General features: G+C 41.3%; 2 protein-coding genes across 8 annotated transcripts in view; one reads left to right on the top strand and one right to left on the bottom strand.

The window, feature by feature from the left end:
• ADGRG2 (adhesion G protein-coupled receptor G2) overlaps positions 1-10,607 on the bottom strand; it is a 133,601-nt gene extending 122,994 nt beyond the window's left edge. For 5 of the 7 annotated variants that reach the window (XM_066249661.1, XM_066249660.1, XM_066249663.1 and 2 more), the window contains exon 1: positions 10,486-10,554. The gene's annotated coding sequence lies outside the window, so the exon portion shown is untranslated. Of the gene's footprint in view, positions 1-10,485 lie in introns of all 7 variants that reach the window. The other 2 variants (XM_066249664.1, XM_066249657.1) reach the window with 2 other exon arrangements.
• The window catches only part of LOC136317118 (serine/arginine repetitive matrix protein 3-like), a 300,751-nt gene that overhangs the window by 127,982 nt on the left and 151,030 nt on the right, over positions 1-21,739 (top strand). The window lies entirely within an intron of this gene.

Genomic DNA, 21,739 nt, shown 5'->3' with positions numbered 1-21,739 from the left:
AATCAAATATCATGGATACAAAAGAAAGAGAGGTAACACAGCTAGATGAGGAAAAATCTATGGAGAAAAAATTTAATATATTGGAAACCTTGGAGCTAAATGACAGAGAATTCAAGATAGAAATCCTAAAAATCCTCCGAGATATACAAGAAAACACAGAAAGGCAATTTAGGGAGCTCAGAAAACAACTCAATGAACACAAAGAATATATGTCCAAAGAAATTGAAACTATAAAAACAAATCAAACAGAGATGAAAAACTCAATTCACGAGCTGAAAAACGAAGTAACAAGCTTAGCTAATAGAACAGGTCAGATAGAAGAGAGGATTAGTGAAATAGAAGACAAGCAACTTGAGGCACAACAGAGAGAAGAAGAAAGAGACTCAAAAATTAAAAAAAATGAGATAGCCCTACAAGAATTATCTGACTCCATCAAAAAGAATAACATAAGAATAATAGGTATATCAGAGGGAGAAGAGAGAGAAAATGGAATGGAGAACATACTCAAACAAATAATAGATGAGAACTTCCCAAGCCTGTGGAAAGAACTAAAGCCTCAAATTCAAGAAGCAAACAGAACACTGAGTTTTCTTAACCCCAACAAACCTACTCCAAGGCATATCATAATGAAATTGACACAAACCAACAGCAAAGAAAAAATTCTCAAGGCAGCCAGGGAAAAGAAGAATACAACATATAAAGGAAGGCCCATTAGACTATCATCAGATTTCTCAGCAGAAACTCTACAAGCTAGAAGAGAGTGGACCCCAATATTTAAAGTCCTGAAAGAGAGGAACTTTCAGCCACGAATACTATACCCATCAAAGCTATCCTTCAAATACGAAGGAGAAATAAAAACATTCACAGATACAGAAAAGATGAGGGAACTTATCATCAGAAAACCCCCACTCCAGGAATTACTAAAGGGAGTTCTCCAATCAGATACAAAGAACAAAAAAAAAAACAGAGCCACAAGTAAAAGCTCCAAGAAGAACACAATAAAACCAAATTTAAACTGTGACAACAACAAAAAGAAAGAGGGGGAGAAGATGGAGATTAACAGTAGCAAAGGACGATGGAGTGCAAAAGTACTCACAAAATAGTTTGCTACAATGAACAGGGTAGGGACCCTTTTCATTACTCAAAGGTAACCACCATTGAAAAGCCACCACAGAAGCACATGAGATAAAAAAGATAGCAACAGAGGAAAGATGTATGGAATACAACCAAATAAAAACAAAAGATAGAAAAACGAAAGAGAAGGATCAAACAAGACACAAAACTAACAGAAAGCAAGATATAAAATGGCAATAGGGAACTCACAAGTATCAATAATTACACTAAATGTAAACGGATTAAACTCACCAATAAAAAGGCACAGAGTAGCAGAATGGATTAAAAAAGAAAATCCAACTATATGCTGCCTACAGGAAACTCATCTAAGTAACAAGGATAAAAACAAATTCAAAGTGAAAGGCTGGAAAACAATACTCCAAGCAAATAACATCCAAAAAAAAGCAGGTGTAGCAATACTCATATCGGATAATGCTGACTACAAGACAGGAAAAGTACTCAGAGATAAAAATGGCCATTTCATAATGGCTAAGGGGACACTGAATCAAGAAGACATAACAATTCTTAATATATATGCACCAAACCAAGGAGCACCAAAATATATAAGACAGCTACTTATTGACCTTAAAACAAAAACTGACAAAAATACAATCATACTTGGAGACCTCAATACACCGCTGACGGCTCTAGATCGGTCATCCAAACAGAGAATCAACAAAGACATAGTGGCCTTAAACAAAACACTAGAGCACCTGGATATGATAGACATCTACAGGACATTTCATCCCAAAGTGACTGAGTATACATTTTTCTCTAGTGTACATGGATCATTCTCAAGAATTGACCATATGTTGGACCACAAAAACAACATCAGCAAATTCAGAAAAATTGAAGTTGTACCAAGCATATTTTCTGATCATAAAGCCTTGAAACTAGAATTCAACTGCAAAAAAGAGGAAAAAAATCCCACAAAAATGTGGAAACTAAACAACATACTTTTAAAAAATGAATGGGTCAAAGAAGAAATAAGTGCAGAGATCAAAAGATTTATACAGACTAATGAAAATGACAATACGACATATCAGAATCTATGGGATGCAGCAAAAGCAGTGATAAGAGAGAAGTTCATATCACTTCAGGCATATATGAACAAACAAGAGAGAGCCCAAGTGAACCACTTAACTTCCCACCTTAAGGAACTAGAAAAAGAAGAACAAAGACAACCCAAAACCAGACGAAGAAAGGAGATAATAAAAATCAGAGCAGAAATAAATGAATTAGAGAACAGAAAACTATAAAAAAAATTAATAGAACAAGGAGCTGGTTCTTTGAAAAGATCAATAAAATTGACAAACCCTTGGCAAGACTTACCAAGGAAAAAAGAGAAAGAACTCATATAAACAAAATCCAAAATGAAAGAGGAGAAATCACCACGGACACCGTAGATATACAAAGAATTATTGTAGAATACTATGAAAAACTTTATGCCACTAAATTCAACAACCTAGAAGAAATGGATAAATTCCTAGAACAATACAACCTTCCTAGACTGAGTCAAGAAGAAGCAGAAAGCCTAAACAGACCTATCAGTAGAGAAGAAATAGAAAAAACCATTAAAAAGCTCCCCAAAAATAAAAGTCCAGGCCCTGACGGCTATACCAGCGAATTTTATCAAACATTCAAAGAAGACTTGGTTCCTATTCTACTCAAAGTCTTCCAAAAAATTGAAGAAGAAGCAATACTTCCAAACACATTTTATGAGGCCAACATAACCCTCATACCAAAACCAGGCAAGGATGGCACAAAAAAAGAAAACTACAGACCAATATCTCTAATGAATACAGATGCTAAAATACTAAACAAAATACTAGCAAATTGAATACAACAACATATTAAAAAAATAATACATCATGATCAAGTGGGATTCATCCCAGAATCTCAAGGATGGTTCAACATACGTAAAACGGTTAACGTAATACACCATATCAACAAAACAAAGAACAAAAACCACATGATCTTATCAATAGATGCAGAAAAGGCTTTCGATAAAATACAACACAATTTTATGTTTAAGACTCTCAACAAAATGGGTATAGAAGGAAAATATCTCAACATGATAAAGGCCATATATGATAAACCATCAGCTAACATCATATTAAATGGCAGTAAACTGAAGGCTTTCCCCCTTAAATCAGGAACAAGACAGGGTTGTCCACTCTCTCCACTCTTATTTAATGTGGTACTAGAGGTTCTCGCCACAGCAATCAGACAAGACAAAGAAATAAAAGGCATCCATATCGGAAAAGAAGAAGTAAAGGTATCACTTTTTGCAGATGATATGATCCTATACATCGAAAACCCCACAGAATCCACAAAAAGACTACTAGAAACAATAAGCCAATACAGTAAGGTCGCAGGATACAAAATTAACATTCAGAAGTCAATAGCCTTTCTATATGCCAACAATGAAACAACTGAGAAGGAACTCAAAAGAATAATCCCCTTCACGATTGCAACAAAAAAAAATAAAATACTTAGGAATAAACATAACAAAGAATGTAAAGGACTTATATAATGAAAACTATAAACCATTGTTAAGGGAAATTGAAAAAGATATAATGAGATGGAAGAATATACCTTGTTCTTGGCTAGGAAGAATAAATATAATCAAGATGGCTATATTACCCAAAGCAATATACAAATTCAATGCAATTCCCATCAAACTTCCAATGACGTTTTTTAAAGAAATAGAGCAAAAAATCATCAGATTTATATGGAACTATAAAAAACCCCGAATAGCCAAAGCAATCCTAAAGAAAATGAATGAAGCTGGGGGCATTACAATACCTGACTTCAAACTCTATTATAGGGCCACGACAATCAAAACAGCATGGTATTGGCAGAAAAATAGACACTCAGACCAATGGAACAGAATAGAAAGTCCAGAAATAAAACCACATATATATAGTCAAATAATTTTTGATAAAGGGGCCAATGGAGAAAAGAAAGCCTCTTCAATAAATGGTGCTGGGAAAACTGGAAAGCCACATGCAAAAGAATGAAACTGGACTACAGTTTGTCCCCCTGTACTAAAATTAACTCAAAATGGATCAAAGATCTAAACATAAGACCTGAAACAATTAAGTACATAGAAGAAGACATAGGTACTCAACTCATGGACCTGGGTTTTAAAGAGCATTTTATGAATTTGACTCCAATGGCAAGAGAAGTGAAGGCAAAAATTAATGAATGGGACTACATCAGACTAAGAAGTTTTTGCTCAGCAAGAGAAACTGATAACAAAATAAACAGAAAGCCAACTAAATGGGAAATGATATTTTCAAACAACAGCTCAGATAAGGGCCTAATATCCAAAATATACAAAGAACTCATAAAACTCAACAACAAACAAACAAACAATCCCATAAAAAAATGGGAAGAGGATATGAACAGACACTTCTCCCAGGAAGAAATACAAATGGCCAACAGATATATGAAAAGATGCTCATCTTCTTTAGCTATTAGAGAAATGCAAATCAAAACAGCAATGAGATACCACCTCACACCTGTTCGATTAGCTATTATTAGCAAGACAGGTAATAGCAAATGTTGGAGAGGCTGTGGAGAAAAAGGAACCCTCATACACTGTTGGTGGGAATGTAAAGTAGTACAACCATTATGGAGGACAGTATGGTGGTTCCTCAAAAAACTGAAAATAGAACTACCTTATGACCCAGCAATCCCTCTACTGGGTATATACCCCAAAAACTCAGAAACATTGATACGTAAAGACACATGCAGCCCCATGTTTATTGCAGCATTGTTCACAGTGGCCAGGACATGGAAACAACCAAAAAGCCCGTCAATAGATGACTGGATAAAGAAGATGTGGCACATATACACTATGGAATACTACTCAGCCATAAGAAATGATGACATCGCAACATTTACAGCAAAATGGTGGGATCTAGATAACATGATACGAAGCAAAATAAGTAAATCAGAAAAAACCAGGAACTGCATTATTCCATACGTAGGTGGGACATAAAAGTGAAACTAAGAGACATTGATAAGAGTGTGGTGGTTACGGGGGGGGGGGGAGGGGGGAATGGGAGAGGGAAAGGGGGAGGGGGAGGGGCACAAAGAAAACAAGATAGAAGGTGACAGAGGACAATCTGACTTTGGGTGACGGGTATGCATCATAATTGAACGACAAGATACCCTGGTCTTGTTATCTTTGAATATATGTATCCTGATTTATTGATGTCACCCCATTAAAAAAATAAAATTATTAAAAAAAAAAAAAAAGCTCTCAGAGTAGTTTGTTCATAGTATAAATAAAATGAATGGACTCATGCTACACTGTCTTCTCCTTCAGGGAGATCAAACTATGACCATCCAAAGCTAGCAAGACTGACTCACATCTAAACTGTTAGACTTTTTATTTTTTGGTATTTTTCCAAAGTGAGAAGTGGGGAGGTAGACAGATAGACTCCCACATGCACCTGACCAGGATCTACCCAGCAGGCCCACCAGGGGACTATGCTCTGCCCCTCTGGGGCATTGCTCTGTTGCGGCTGGAGCCATTCTAGTGCCTGAGGCAGAGGCCATGGAGCCATCCTCAGCACCCGAGCCAACTTTGCTCCAATGGAGCCTTGGCTGCGGGAGGGGAAGAGGAAGATAGAAAGAAAGGAGAGGGGGAAGGGTGCAGAAGCAGATGGGTGTTTCTCCTGTGTGCCCTGGCCAGGAATCAAACCTGGGACTTCCACATGCCAGGCCAATGCTCTACTGCTAAGCAAACTGGCCAAGGCTAAACTGTTAGATTTTTAAATAAAAAAAAATTACAAGCAGAATAAGAAATTTTAAAATGAAACTTTAGACATTTAGAAGCTAAAAATAGAAATAAGCCTCCTGGAGGTAATAAGGGAAACTATGAGAACCCTACAGCAAGCATAATTAATACCGAGTGGTGCACTATTAGAAGCATTCCCACCCAAATAACTTCCCTAGAGGGAAGCCTAGTTACTAAGACAGGAAAATAAAATGAGCAAAAATTACTGGGGGAGGAGGTACCTAAGTTACTGCAGTTTGCAGACAGTTTGATTGTCTACCTTGAAAATCTAAGAAAATCAACTGAGAAACTGTGAGTGCTAACAAAAGTTCAGCAACATGGTTTGTATGTGATAGAATTACAAAAAAGTTAGCCTTTCTATGCAATACTATAGTAATTATAAAATGAAATGGGAAAAAAGGACACAATTTCTAAAAGCAATAAAAATTACACACACAGTACAATCTAGAAATTCACCTCACAAGAACGTGTAAGGCTTACAATGTGGTATTAGTGTAAGGATAGGCATAGAGATCAATGGAACAGAATGGAGTTCAAAACTAAACCCACACTTATAAAGTCTATTAATTTCTGACAGAGGGTCAAGGGGATACAATGAGGGAAAAGTACAGTCTTTTTAACAAATAATGTTGGAACAACTGGCTATCTATATATAACAAACATTAACTTTGACCCATAAAAATTAACTCAAAATGAAGTCATAAGCCTACATATAAATGATTAAACTATAAAGTATCAAAAAGAAGGCACAGGCCTGACCAGGCGGTGGCGCAGTGGATAGAGCGTCGGACTGGGATGCGGAGGACCCAGGTTCGAAACCCCGAGGTCGCCAGCTTGAGCGCGGACTCATCTGGTTTGAGCAAAGCTCACCAGCTTGGACTCAAGGTCGCTGGCTTGAGCAAGAAGTCACTCTGTCTGCTGTAGCCCCACAGTTAAGGCACATGTGAGAAAGCAATCAACGAACACCTAAGGAGCCGCAACAAAAAACTGATGATTGATGCTTCTCATCTCTCTCCGTTCCTGTCTGTCTGTCCCTATCTATCCCTCTCTCTGACTGTGTAAAAATAAAAAAATAAATAAAATCTTTTTTAAAAAAAAGAAAGCACAGGAGAAAATCTTGGTAAATGTGAGGTGGACAATGATTTATCATACAGGTTACTAAAAGTGCTACCCATAGAAGAAAAAATAACCTGATAAATTAGACTTTATAAAAATTTAAAGCTTCCGTTCTTCAAAAAAAAAATCATTACTTCCACTAGGTATAAGTCAAATAAAATAGGACGGTTGTTCTTATAAAGTTAAATTTACCACATGACATAGCAATCTTACTTCTAGTTATTTACCTGAGTGAAGTGAAAAATATGTTCACTCAAAGAGCTGTATGTGAATGTTTATACTGACCCTATTCATAATCACTGCAAGTTTGTGAATGAATAAACAAACTGAAATATTACACAGCAATGAAAAGGAACAAGTTATTGATTCACCCAACAACAGGGATGAATATTAATGCATCGTGCTAGATGAAAGAGGACAGATTTGGAAGGGTATATCCATTCACAAGGCATTCTGAAAAAACAAAGTTTTAAAAACAGAAAACGAATTAGTGGTTGCCAGGGGCTGAGAGTACTAGGAGGGACTTACTACAAAGGGTCAATCTGGAGTTTTTTGGAGTGATGAAATTCTTCTCTATCTTCTAAAAAGGTTGAATGTTATTATAAATAATTATACCTCAATTTTAAAAACATGGAATCTTCTCAAGAATTAAATGTATCTCAGTTGGTTAGAGCCTCATCCTGACACGCCAAGGTTGTAAGTTTGATCCCTGGTCAGGGCACATACAAGAGTCAACCAATGTATGCATAAATAAGTGGAACAAGTCAATCTCTCTCTCTCTCTCTCTCTCTCTCTCTCTCTAAAATCCATAAATTAAAAAAAATGTTTAATGGAACAGTGTTCACAGAATCTTACTTGATTGAGGGAATTAATTTTGTGATAAATGTTTCCCAAAGGTTTAGGCCATTTCTATACTTCCAGTACCCCTCCTGCTCAATCCATGCTCCAAAATAAGTTTCATGTGAATGAAAGGTCTACATATTTTAGAAACCATAAACATTTTTATAAGATCTAAAAGTAGGCTTTTTTCTCTACCTTGAAGTAGGGAAGGCCTTTCTCAGTGAGGAAAAGCAGCTCCCAAGTTTTTTACTAAAGGCAAAATCGTTCTATTTTCGGAATTATTAACATCACAGAAACATACTCCTTCCCCCTCCTTTAATTTAGTGGTGTTCTTCCCAGTTTGTAGCGAGTATTTGAATGTAACTTGGCACTCTCAGACAGCAAACTGGAAAAATGCATTTGTCAGTTTCATGTGAGTAGTGAAGGCACCAGGAACGTACATAGTTATGTCCCCTTTCTGAGTCCCAACCCAGACTCAGCCACACCACAGCCACACCAGAGACCCCGGAATGACCACGCACGCCATGGAAAAGCAGCTTCTGTGCTGACTCTCCCTAACACCTGAGCAAACTCACTTGGCCGTTTCTGGGAGGCTGTTCATGGTACCAAAAACAGAGCGGCTCTCCTTTCCCTGCCAAACCCGCCAATGAAATTCCATTTCTCAGACTTACTCTCCCCCTGAGGAACAGAATCATATCCATAATTAAAGTTTAATTTTTTTCTTTTCTGTGTTTCCATTTTTTTTTCCTAGAAAAGCACACACACCTGCAGTCTGTGGGTTGGTGGCAAGAATTATTCACAGAAAAAACACTGATACTGGCCCTGCATTTCTTCAGTGTTTTTCAAAAGCAAAAACTGCTCTATCCCCCTTTTAGTGAAAGTCACCTTGGAGGGATGTGAGAACTATACAAGCGGAGGCAATCTGATCGGGGCTGGCGTTGAGCTGAGGCTTTGTAAAACAATACCCATGGAGCGGCTACAAAATTTGGCCAGTTTTTGTTTTCCAGCTTTGCATTTGAGCTACAAAAGCGGCCAAACCAAGCAATGTCCAGCTCACTTCAGATCTTAACTAAGCAAAATTTGGAGACGCTAAAAAGGACTCCCCAAATCCTTTGCAAATAACACACATTTTTGTCACCTAATTTACGACATCCATCTTAATTGTATTGTTTATTAATAATTAGGAACTTAATTGTTTACTGTTAATATGAATAAAGCAATAAATATTGGCATACCATGTATAACTGAGGTTATACTGAAATAGTGGAGGAGAGGTTGAGAAAGATGGGAGGAATAGCAACATCTAGCTAGTCTCTGCTTAATAAACTTTTGCTCTCCAGCTCTGAACCTTGTTAGAAGAAATAGATCCTTTTTCTGCCTATGGTCACTATTAGAATCAGCTACATAATCATCTGTGGGGCCCATTGCAAATGAAAATGTGAAGCCCCTTATTCAAAAATTATTAAGAAATTCGACAGTGACAGCAGAGCGTTAAATCAAATACAAGTCCCAAGCCCACAAAACCAGTTCTATTACTAGATAATAGATTGGCTTGTAACTGATAAGAAAAGTAAAGCATTCCGCTTCTAAATGAGTAATCGCTACTCTAGAGTAATCGCTACTCATTTAGAAGCGATTTTGCTACTCTAAATGAATAGCACATTTTAATGTGTGTGTCTGGGGTGGAGGTGGGATTGCCACGTTTTAGGCCCTCCTTTCCCAGTCTCCCGTTTTTCCTAAGGGTTTCAGCCTGTTTGACAAAGAGGACTTCTGCGGGGCCTGCTCTGTGAGTGCGGTCCAGGGAGCAGCAGCGGAGCAGCATTGGGAGTTTGTTAGAATAGCAGACTGGCGCGCCCCACCCAGACCTACTGAATCACAATCTGCATTTTAACGAGACCCCCGAGGGACTGGTGTGGACAGTACAGACAAAGACGCTGCCGCCTCGCCTAGCTCTCTAGAGGCCAGTTCTCCTCTCACCTCTATAGCTCCAGAGCCTCCGATCGACAAGTCCCCGTCGAAGGCGCTCACCTGAGACCGCCAGCCTCCTCCTTCCCCCAAGTCCACCCCCAGACTCCCGGCTGCCGCTCCATCCCGCTGCGCCCGAGGCCACCTGTTCGGGGTCCCGCCCAGCGGTGTTGCACCGAGCCTGCCAGGGCGCTGGGCGCGTTTGCGCTCCGAAAGCTCCCGCACCCCCAGCGGTAAACTGAGTGCCCTAGAGGCGCGTCTCGAAGAGCGACCGCGCGAGCGCGAACAGGACTCGTGGCTCCGTCTCCCGGAGCGGTGGGGAAAGTTTGAGTCCGTTGGAAGCTTTTGGATACACATGTCACCCCCTGGGAGAACGCGTCTCGGGAGCCGCCGACCCACGACGCGCACTCTCCCACTGTCGGGGTGTCGGCCCCCGGAGCTCGGCCATTTGCCTCTGCCTCTCAGGCGGCCTTGGGCCCCGGCTCCGAGCCGCAGCTGGGCGGAGGGAGTGTTCGCCCCGCGGTCCCGGAGCCCTCCGAGTCCAGGAGCTGCGCCGCGGCCGCCGCGCCGTCGTCGGCTCCCCGAACTGGGTCTCAGGAGCCCGAGGGGATCGACCCGTCCCGGCGCCGCGCGCTTACCTGCGGGTCCCCACCGACGGGCTGGCTGCGGACGCCCTCCGGTCCTCTTTTCCCCTCTCCCTGCCTCCGGGTCCCTCCTCCCGCCTCCCGCCTCCCGCGGGCTGGGCGCCGCCCCCGCTGCTCCGGATCGCTAGCCCGCCCGCTCCCCAGCTGCCCGGCGGCGTGGCGCGGCGAGTGCTCGGCGCGAGGCTGGGCGCGGAGGCCGGGCTCGCGGAGGGGAGCGGGCGGGGCGCGGAGGGGAGGGTCTGAGCGGGCGGCGCTGCGCGCTGAAGCCTAGCGGGGAGCTCGGGGCCGAGGGTGGGAGAGGAGTGGGGGCCGGGGCCCGGCGGCCCGCCCCGCCCCAGCCCACTCCCCCGCGGCGCTTCTAAACTCCCTAGACCGCAAGATCCTCGGACGCCGGCGTCCGATCCGCCGTGCTTCCTGGGGAACCCCAATCTCCTGAGTCAGCTGCGCACCGCTCACCTTTAGGGCTCGCCCTGATACCCTAATGCCTGTTTCCACCGCTGTGGGCACGGGGCACTGGCGTGGGTGGTAACCCCGAGGTCGCTCTTCTGCCTCCATATTTCTGATGCAGAGATTGGTGTCAGACCACCTGAAAGGGGGATTTTGAAAGATCGGTAAAATGAAAACATCCTGGGAAAGGATTCAGCTTCATGATTATTTGGTGATGGGCGTGCTACACCGGATACCCAGAAACGGGGGTCCCCAGAGCTCTCCCTGCCTACTAGGTGGAGTCAGCTGTTCCCAGTCCCCTCTGCCTTTACTGTCTACCAGCATCTCTTCCCTCTGCGCCTTCACAGAATAAAAACTAGATCTGGATAGGACTTACAAATCACCTAGCCAGCTTGTCAAAGTAAGCCACGTTGCAGATGCGAAGATCAGAGGCCTAGAGTGGGCTTGGCTCTGTTCTGAATAGAATTAGTTGTGGAGACCAGGAAAAGAATAAATTGTGAATTCTTTTTCTGGCGACTTTAACTGACCCTACGACCTTCTCTTTATAGTCAGATAACTCTCATATTTGCAAAATGCTTTATCGCTTTAAAAGCACCATTCTCTTCTTCACCATTAAAACCTGCAGAGAATATTGCCCTTTTTTCATTAGCACCAAAACAAAATTCTAGATTCTGAATTGCATTCACAGCTCTGGAGAGGATGTTCATAAAGTGTGGATCTGCAGAGCACATCCTGGGTGACTGCCGTGTTAGACACAACAAGGGTGAGATCTGTACTTTGCTTTGCAAGAGGGGTTGAATTTGTTTTGCAAACAGAAACTGATTAATGCAATATTCTATTTGGGTAAATGAATGGAAAGTGTTTTCAGAGAGACTTTTGACTGGTTGGGTTAAGGGGAAGAGCAGATCAGGAACTCATCCAGGTTACATAACAAGTTCAAGGCAGAATTATGATGAGGGGGAAATGACATTTTAATAAACAGATTCCATGTTACTCCAAGGGTTAAATTTAGCCATTTGAAGTAGCTTAACACTTTCATGTTTTTATTGAATTTATTGAGGTGACACTGGTTCACAAAATCATACAGGTTTCAAGTGTACAACTCAATAAAACATCAGTTGCACACTACATCATGTACCCATTGTCCCAATACGTGCAGACATTCAACTTATTACAAAATAGACTTCATATTGTATGGAGCCACCAAAGTGCTCATATACTGCTACTGAGAGTGTAAATTGCTTCAAGCATTTATAGGAAACTATCTGGCAGAAGCTATTAAAGTCGAACATACAACTACCCTATGTCCAGCATTCCCTCGTTAGACGTGCACTCAATACAATTGAGGACATATGTTTACAAAAGTGTATGAATGAGAATGTTCATAGCAGTGTATTTGTAATAACCCCAGATCGGCAGCTACCCAAATGTCCATCAACAGTGGAATGGATTCTGGTGGCACATTCACCAAATGGAATACCAGACAGCAATGAAAATACCAGACAGCAACGAACCACTTCTGTGTTGAGTATAGATGGACTTTATAAAAAATATTGAGCAAGGGATGTCAGACACGAATGCATACACACTATGTGATTCTGTTTATACAAAGTATAGCACAGGCAAAACCGACTGATGAAATTAGAAGTTGCAATGTTGATCATTGGGAGTTGGTGACTAGAGGGAGTTACAAGGGAGATAAGAAGGATTTATGGGACATAGGTAATTTTCTGTTTCTTGATCTGGGTGCTACTTATATGGATCTATTAAGTTTGTGAAAATTCATTTATCTAGTCGCCTATGATATGTGTACTTTCACCATCTTTGTTTTACTTCAATAAAAAGTTAAAATGTGTATAGGTAATATGAAAAATTGCTTTAATTTCTAAAGAGTGATAGCAAAATATGTATGATTTTCCTTTAAACAACCTTGCTGTTAAAGTCATTTTAAGGAAATATGTCTAAAAACAAAAAGGAAACACTCCTTAGCCTAGAATTAAAATTTTGTATTTTTTGCTTTTTTAAAAAAGACTTCATTCATATTAGAGAGAACAGAGAGAAGGAGAGAGAGAGAAGGGGGGAGGAGCAGAAAGCATCAACTCTCATTTGTGCCTTGACCAGGCAAGCCCAGGGTTTCAAAGAGGTGGCCCCAGCATTCCAGGTCGATGCTTTTTTTGTATTTTGATGCACTTCTAGCCAAACTTTCATGCTCCTTGACACACACTCTCAGGTCAACATAACTCTGCCATCAGGACCCACAGAAGAGGAAAGAGGCTGGGACTGAGGAGGAGGCCCTAGCTCTCCAACCAGGCAGGGGCTTGCTGCATTTTCCGAGAGAGGGAGCCCTTGGTCACATGCCTCCTACACAGAAACTGTCTGGTGACAGAAAGGAAGGCAATGGGTACTTAGAATTTGCAGTTAAATCTTAGCCAGAGCCCTTGGGCCAATGTCCCAGCAACTGGAGAGGGAACAACTTTGGCTCTTGTCCCATGGAGTCTTTGAGCTGGTGACAGAGTTTGATCCCCAAGCATCGGTAGGACAAGAAACGTGACAGAAACTGAGTAGGATGGGAGAAGTCATTGTCTCCTTTCCCTTTGCCACTGTTGGAGCCCTTAGCGTAGGCTCTCAGCCTTATCCTTAGAACTTCAAAGGCGACTTTACCTGTGGCCGAATAGTCTAAAGCTGTACCACACAATGGTCTCAAACAGAGTCATTATTTTCCAAAGGAAATGAGCAAAAAGAGAACATAGGACTTGGATGCAAGTCAAGAGAGTGGGATGAGGAACTTGAATGATGATGATAGTGATAATCATTAACATTATACTTACTGTATCCCAAACATGTTAGTTTTTTTATACTTTATACTTTGTTACTGAATCTTTATGGCAACCCACTGAGGGTTATTCAGCTAAGGAAACTGAGACACAGAAAAGTTAAGTAGTATCTTCCAAAGTCAGACAATCCACTGAGGATTATTCAGCTAAGGAAACTGAGACACAGAGAAGTTACTAGTGTCTCCCAAGGTCCACAGGTGGTAAGTGGTAGAGCCAGGGCTGGAATCAATGGGACTGTGACTCTCAAGCTCCTGCTGAGACCGGGTATGAAAGGTGGAGTGTTGGGATGTCAAGATCACCAGATAGAGAATCAGGAAATGAGGGGTTTTGGTGTTTATCAGGCTTTTCACTAACTAATCAGTGTAGTCATTAAGACTACCTTGAGTCTGGCTCCCAGTTTCCCCATTTGTAAAATAGTAGGGGGCAACAAGTTCCATCTAAACTCCAACGGTTGTGACAGGAGTTGGTTTGGGATGTTTTAGTCTCCCTGTGATCTCCATCAACACTCCAATATCACAGATAAAAGGCATCTAACAAAAATAGTGTACATGCTATACAAACAAAACAAGAAAAATCCCCTAGCCAACATGGCCTCCACTTCCCACACAATTGTAATCAGCTCACCAGGCCTGAATTTCTCCTTTATAGAAATTCTAAAGCTGTCACTGCTCAGAAGTCCTTTTTGGCTTAAGTCATTCATTCATTCCATAAACATTCATTTTATGCCTGTGGTATCGGTGAGTATAGCCTACCCCTGGTCGGCAAACTGCAGCTCGCAAGCCACATGTGGCTCTTTGGCCCCTTGAGTGTGGCTCTTCCACAAAATACCACGTGCGGGCACTACCTCAATAAGGAATTTACATACCTATATAGTTTAAGTTTTAAAAATTTGGCTCTCAAAAGAAATTTCAATTGTTGTACTGTTGATATTGGGCTCTGTTGACTAATGAGTTTGCCGACCACTGGCCTAGGCTATGCTGCATTAACAAACAATTTTCAAACTCTCAGTGGTTAATGCAACAAAGGTTTATGTCTCACCCTATGTGTTTATCATAGGTTGGGGACAGGGACTCTCCTTATTACAGTCACTCAGAGACCCAGGCTGACTGAGTAGCTACCTTCTCAAACATCACTGGTTGCTGAGCTAGAAGAAAAAGAGAGCTCTGGAACACAAGTATTTAAATGTTCTACCCCAGAAGTGATATTAACACTTCTGCTTCCAACTGCAGCTGGAATTGTTTTCATACTTGCACCCAGGCACAGAAAATGCAGCCTGCAAGACTGAGGAAATGCGGCCCTATGGGGCCTCAGGAGGTGGAGACCTGGAAGGATTGGGAACAGCACTGATGACTACCACACTCACTATGTGCCAGATCCCGGGCAGATGATGTGGACAAGAGGTGGTCCCAGTCCTCAAGGAGCTCACAATCAAACCAGAAAAGTATCTGGCAATGTGATTTCATCCCCTGTGGTGTAGGCTTTCGTGGATCTAGTGAAAGACCAATCACTGCCAATGTGAGTGAAATCACCATGTGACACAACAAAATTTTTGTCCAGAACATTGAGCTAGTTGTAATGGTGGTGAACCTATTGCACAATGGAGGAGATAAATAAATCATGCACTCTCATGGGAGGCAAAAAAGGCTCTTCTTGTGAAAATACTGAATGAAGACAGTTGGGCATGTTGTCATTCTAGTCGATGAAAGTTACAAATGACAGTTTAATGAAAAATGAAACCAGACTCTGGCCTCAACCAAGATGAGGATGGTGGGACCAGCCCTTTCCGAGAATGTGTTCCAACTTGGGGAGAGCTGAGTGTGGCCCTGTGCCAGTACAAATAACCCGATGATCCAGAGTAAACTGAATGCATCCCAGTAGATCTGCATGCATGCTGGCATCAGCTCGTGCAGCTCATCACCACCCTGCCTGCAATCCCAGGGTAGAGACCTGGGGAAGGAAAACGAGCCCATCGAGTTCTCCAGTAGTGAGACAGGGCCAGGCCATATCCAACTCAGTCCCAATCAAAGGTCTCTGAACAGCAATGGCTCTTTTTGTTTTCTGGAGAAACCTGTTATTGTTATAAACCTGGCCATGTTATTTTAAACTGGATTTCTTGGTTTACCTATCTCTGAAACCACAGGGCATATTTCAGGGGAGAAATTCTGGACAGATAAACCACTATAGCATCCAAGTTTGTCTTATGTCTATTTTCCCCTTTGGGGAAGATATATACTTTGAGGTTATGCAAATATCCTGTTCCTCCTCAAACCTTCTCCCATTAATTTTAGCATCCATCAGTGGCTCATACCTGCAATAATGTTTATGGTGGTGTTCTAACAGGGACTTTTTGTTTCCCTCATTCTTTCTACATTACAATAATTCATTGGAATTCTTTTATAGGGAAGAACTGTACCTTCTCTCCCATTTTTTTACTTATTCAATTATTTATGTCACCATACACTCACGGGTAATTATTTTAGTGCTTGGGTTATAATCTAATGTTCTAATTATTTACTTTGTTGTCATATTGTCTTGGCTTCAGTCATTGTGAGTTCTTTCAGGTTTGCTCCTGTGTCCCTTTTTTTCTTTTTGAGCATTTTCTTACTTTCAAGAACCACAATATATTCAGGGCTCATCTTGAATATTATTACATTTCTTTTTTCATCTCACCTCAGAAGATGTTTTAAGTCCTCCTCCCTTTTTGAAAAAAAAAATCTATTTGTGTATTTTTACCCAATTCACCAATGGTGATGCACTGCATGTAGTAATACCCCACTTCATTTGTCCTAAGTTGCTTTTTCTCAAGCTGTTTAACAGTTATTCTATCTGGATTTAGTGTTTGAGAACTTGGTGGGAAAAAAATGCCTATTAACTAAATTCATCCTTTATCATCTTAGAATATTTTTGGTATGCCCATTGACCCTATATTTCCTTGGTCTTACTGGTAGTTATGACATTTTTTGGCTATTAGCGCAAGAAACAACAAGTGCAACTGGTTTAAATCGTAAGGAAATGAAATGTGTTCTTTCAGGGGACAGGAAAAGCAGAGGCACAGTGCAAGGATTCTGGCTCCTTTTTCTGTGATCCTTTCAGCTCCGCCTTCAGACTGGTTTCCTTTATGGATATATGTTGACAGCCAGTAGTAAAGAAGGAATAAGCTACCTTGGTTGTGTCCATCAAAAAGGGTAAGGAAAAGAGAAAAGTCATGGAAGAGAAAGGAGAAGAAAAAAAAACCTTTCTTCAGTTGTGTAGTAAATAGCCTTTTCTTCAGTAGGATTGGGCCAACTTAGGTCACATGACCAACTGTAAGCCAATTCAGCTGCCAGGGAAATGCCAGGCACAGATTGGCTGGAGCCTGGCTTTAGGAACCAGTCACTATGAAGGGGAATGCGAATAACATGATTGGTGAGGACAAGTGGTTCTGAAATATAAGCCTGCATCAGAATCAAAAGAAGGCTTATTAAAATACAAATTGTGCCTGACCAGGCAGTGGTGCAGTTGATAGAGTGTCAGACTGGGACGTGGAGGACCCAGGTTCGAGACCCTGAGGTCGCCAGCTTGAGTGCAGGCTCATCTGGTTTGAGCAAGGCTCACCAGCTTGAGCCCATGGTCACTGGCTCGAGCAAGGGGTCACTCAGTCTGCTGGAGCCCCCCAGTCAAGGCACATATGAGAAAGCAATCAATGAACAACTAAGGTACCACAACAAAGAATTGTTTACCTTTTCAAAGAACCAGCTCCTTGTTTCATTGATCCTCTGTATTTCCTTAGCCTCTATGTCATTTATTTCTGCTCTGATCTTTATTGTTTCCTTCCTTCTACTACCTCTGGGCTTTACTTGCTGTTCTTTTTCTAGTTCTTTTAGATGCAGGGTTAAGTTGTTTATTTGAGCTTTTTCTAGCTTCTTAAGGTATGCCTGTAATGCTATGAACTTCCCTCTCAAGACTGCTTTTGCTGTGTCCCATAAATTTTGAGTTGATGTATGCTCATTATCATTTGTTTCTAGGATTTTTTTTATTGCTTCTTTGATCTCATTGTTAACCCATTCGTTATTTAATAACATGCTATTTAGTTTCCATGTGTTTGAGTAGTTTTCAGTTTTTCTGTTGTGGTTGATTTCTAGTTTCATGCCATTGTGATCAGAGAAAATGCTTGATATGATTTCAATCTTCTTCAATTTGTTGAAACCGCTTTTGTGCCCTAACATGTGGTCTATCCTAGAGAATGTACCATGAGCACTTGAAAAGAATGTATATTCTACTGCTTTAGGGTGAAAGGTTGTGAAGATATCTATTAAATCCAGTTGATCTAGTGTGTCCTTTAAGTCAGCTGTTTCTTTGTTAATTTTCTTTCTTGAGGATCTATCTAGTGATGTTAGTGGGGTATTGAAATCTCCTAGTATTATAGTATTGCTGTTGATCTCGCCCTTTATATCCATCAAAGTCTGCTTTATATATTTAGGTGCTCCTATATTAGGTGTGTAGATATTTATAATGGTTATATCTTCTTGTTGGATTGCTCCTTTAATCATAATGTAGTGACCTTCTTTATCCCTTACTATAGCCTTTGTTTTAAAGTCTATTTTGTCAGTTTCTGATTCAGTAATCTCTAATGGGACCTGAGAATTTAGATTTTTGTTGTACATTTCTAACAAGTTCCCAAATGATGCTGATGTTGTTAGCCTGGGAACCACACTTAGAGAACCACTTATGTAGACCTATTGGACTAACGGATGGGATCGGTATAACCTGAGTCACATGGACTGCATGAAGGAAGGGTGAATCACAAACCAGTGCTCCTCAAACTTTAATGAGCATAAATCACTTGGGCATTTTGTTAAAATGCAGATTCTCTTTCAGTAGGTCTGAGAGGAAACCTGAGATTCTGCATTTCTTCCAAGCAATACTGATGCTGCTGGTCCATAGACCCACCTTGAAGGAGGATGCTCTACACTCCCCTTTCCTTGGTTCAGGCCTTCACTCCCCCACAGCTACATGCTGCAGTAACTTCCTAACAGAGTCCCCTGAATCTCAGTTGTGAATGGTCCAATTGTCCTCGTAGACCAGTTCACAGCACTTGCTATTAACTACAGAATCCAGCCCAGATTCTTGGCTTACCATTTTCAGGATCTGTCCTCAAGAGTCCCCTGTTTGAATCCCCAATCCCAGTCAGCATCCCTGCACACTCTTCCTATAATGTGCCTTGACTATTCCCATAGTTTCATCTTTACATTTGCTCTATTCCTCACTTGTACTGTCCTTCCCCATCCTTTGCCTCTTTAAATTCTACACTTCTTTCAAGGACATGTTCAAAATCTACTTCTTCAACACCTTCTCTGCCCTTGCCTCAATGAGTTCTACTATTATTTGCCAGCCCCATGGTGCTAGGCAGCTTCAGATGTCCTTCCCCCGTGCCCCGAATTCCCTGAACCCTCATTGTCTTACCACTCATTAAGTTCTGATGACTTAAGGCCTTCAATGTTGAGTTCCAGTTGCAGTTTTAGTCTTCATCTAAAATGAAAGTTCCTTGAGGGAAAACTCTGCTTCTTCTTTTTTAATTTACAGTATTCACCTCTGTATCTGACTATAGTAGATGTATTTGTCAAATAAAGTTAGGCTAGGCTGCAGGGACAACCCTAAAATTCAATGGCTTAACTTCACAAAGGTGTATTTCTCCCTCACATAAGTCAGAGGTGGGACAGGATACCCTTCTGCACCTCAAAGGGAAGCCATCAGCAACATAACAGGGAAGAGAAGGGGGAAGGAGGCACCTGGGCTTTTAAATGCCTCAGCCCAGAAGCAATATAAATGACTTTTGCTCACAATTGACTGGCCAATACTTGTGCTATGACGCCAATTTAACTGCAGGGAAGGCTGGGAAATGTAGAGAAGCACATGGAATATTTGATGAGCACTCATCTATACCACAGTAGGAATCAGCAGATATTTCTTGATCAATAGTTTGAGTCTCTGTCTCTTTCTCAGGGTCTTTTCCAGCTTCAAGAGATCTTTCCTAAATGTTAATGGCCAAGACCACACTGGATTCTGGTGAGGACTTTTCTGACCACCCTATTTATTCACTACCCCTGGCTCTCTCTACTCCTTCCCTCTGCTTTATTTTTTCTGGATAGCATTAATTGCCAACCAACTTACATTATGTACTTATTTTGTTTATTACCTGTCTCCCTGAAAAGATAGAAAGTAAGCTCCATAAAGGCAAGAAATTTTTTTTACTATGTTTTACTATATATTGTTGCTGCTGTATCTCTAGTACCTAGCCTGGTTCCTGGCACATAGCTCGTATTCAAAAAGTAATTAATGGCCTGACCTGTGGTGGCGCAGTGGATAAAGCGTCGACCTGGAAATGCTGAGGTCGCCGGTTCGAAACCCTGGGCTTGCCTGGTCAAGGCACATATGGGAGTTGATGCTTCCAGCTCCTCCCCCCCTTCTCTCTCTCTGTTTCTCTCTCTCCTCTCTCTCTTTCCTCTCTAAAATGAATAAATAAAATAAAATAAATTAAAATCTAAAAAAAAGTAATGAATGAATGAATGAAAAATAAATTTATATGAGAAAAGGTGAGGCTTTTTATCCCCCATGTACCTTCCAGGATGGCATTGTCCTGGCCTGGGTAGATGTATCAAAGGAAAAGTGTGTATTAACTACATATTAAAAGCTTGTACTTTCTAAAATTGGTAGTGTCAGCAACTTCCCTTGATCCTTTGATCTACTCTCTACTATGCCCATCTGTACACTCAAGAGTAGGAGAAGGAGAGAATAAGAGAAGGCTTCAGAAATACTGGTGCCAGAGCCTTTCTTTTCTTAGGTTTGTCTCTGGATGAACCACATCCCTAGGGCAAGCTGAACAGATCATCAGAAAGCAGGCTACTAAATAGTTTCCAGGGACACTCTGGAATACTGCCACTCCCTCTGTCCACCTGAAAAAAAAAAAAGGCAAAAGACGCAAGTTACTCTCCAGGTCAGCAGGTTAGATGCCCAGTTTTCCTCCAGGGAACTTCTGCCCTGGCAAGAACAACAATAAGATCCTTTTCTCCCAGCTGGAGAGGTGGGACTCGGGAATAACTGCAGTCCCTTGCTTTGTGTTTCATCCTCTTTATTCCTTCACTCCACAAAGCGAAATGTGATAGTAGCATAATTTTGTAGCTTTTCTAAGAAATTCCTCTTTGCTGGCACATAGAAAGGACTCTCCTGGATTCCTGCCATTGGCCATGGAGCTTTAACACATCGTTGTTGGCTCAGCTGGGGAGCCAAGATGAGTAAAATATTCTCTAAACTCCTGTGGAAACACACAGCAAGTGTTTCCAACCATACTGTATTATTTGACCCTACGTATTTTCCCCCTCCTATTTGCCAATCCATGTGTTACTTCGTCAAGACTCCAAGTAGCTCTTTCCCAAATCCCACAGCTCTTGGATTACTCGGAGGATCTAGAGACACCTCTAAGTATTAATAGTTTTGTGATCTTCGGCAACTTACTTTCCTTTTCTGGGCTTCCAGTTTCACATCTCACAGAAAGGGATATATTAAAACAAAGTTTCTCAAACTCTAATGTGGATTGAAATCATTTGCAAGGCTTGTTGAAACTGATGGCTAGGCCCTCCCTCCAGACTCACTTGATTCAGTAGGTTTGGAGTAGGGGTCTAGTATCTGCATCCCTAACAAGTTCTTGGGTGAGGCCCAGGCTGCTGGTTTAGGGACCACATTTTGAGAGCCACTGTATAGGATGAACTCTGAGGTTCATCACTCAGTGAGTCTGTAAGTCTGAATCAGGGGTTTTTGTTTGTAAGTGACAGAAACTTGACTCAAACTAGCTAAGTAAGAAAAGGAATTTATCAGCTCACAAATCTGGGAAGAACAGAGATGGAATAGATTCTGGATACAGAAATTCAAATTATGTCATCAGATTTTTCTCTCTCTCCCTCTCCCTCCCCTTTCCCCATCCTTCCCCTTCC

Source organism: Saccopteryx bilineata, chromosome X, assembly GCF_036850765.1.
Source record: "Saccopteryx bilineata isolate mSacBil1 chromosome X, mSacBil1_pri_phased_curated, whole genome shotgun sequence".
NCBI classification, from domain to species: domain Eukaryota; kingdom Metazoa; phylum Chordata; class Mammalia; order Chiroptera; family Emballonuridae; genus Saccopteryx; species Saccopteryx bilineata.
The sequence above is the reverse complement of the archived record's forward strand: the minus strand, read 5'-3'. Positions and strand labels throughout refer to the sequence as shown.